We start from the raw sequence: 406 nt of genomic DNA, 5'->3' as shown, positions 1-406 counted from the left end.
ACCGCCACAACGTGCATGCTCCAGGGGCCACTCTCCTGGGGCGATGCGGAGATCACAGGGCTAGTGGGTAGGCCGCGAGGGCCGAGCCTCACTCGGGAGGTGGCGGTGGGAGCTGAGAACAGGGGGCGGTGCAGGCCGGTCTGGGCGGGCCAGGCTCCGGGTTCACGTCCGCGGCCAAGCCACTGGGGAAGGAAAGAGAAACCGAGAGAACCGGTTCCCCGGCCTTTGGCAGTCGGGTCCCTTAGCCAAGGCCCTTGGACTACGCGAGGCAGGGGCATTCCCCGGGATAGAGCGGCGCCGGGGTGGTTCCCAAAGAGCCCCGCGCCTCAACCCTGATCCCAGAGGCCAGGGGCGCAGAAGCCTGGAGCGAGGAGGCTCCGGGCACGCGTATTTCCTGAGGGCTGGA

At 68.7% G+C, this 406-nt stretch overlaps 1 long non-coding RNA gene across 1 annotated transcript in view; it reads left to right on the top strand.

Moving 5' to 3' along the window:
• Positions 1 to 406, top strand: part of LOC144217992 (uncharacterized) — a 3,142-nt gene that overhangs the window by 1,972 nt on the left and 764 nt on the right. The gene's annotated exons all lie outside the window — the stretch shown is intronic.

This window comes from Crocuta crocuta, unplaced genomic scaffold (assembly GCF_008692635.1).
Source record: "Crocuta crocuta isolate KB4526 unplaced genomic scaffold, BGI_CrCroc_1.0 scaffold289, whole genome shotgun sequence".
In the NCBI taxonomy this organism is placed as follows: Eukaryota; Metazoa; Chordata; class Mammalia; order Carnivora; family Hyaenidae; genus Crocuta; species Crocuta crocuta.
This window is presented reverse-complemented; position numbering and strand designations above follow the sequence as displayed.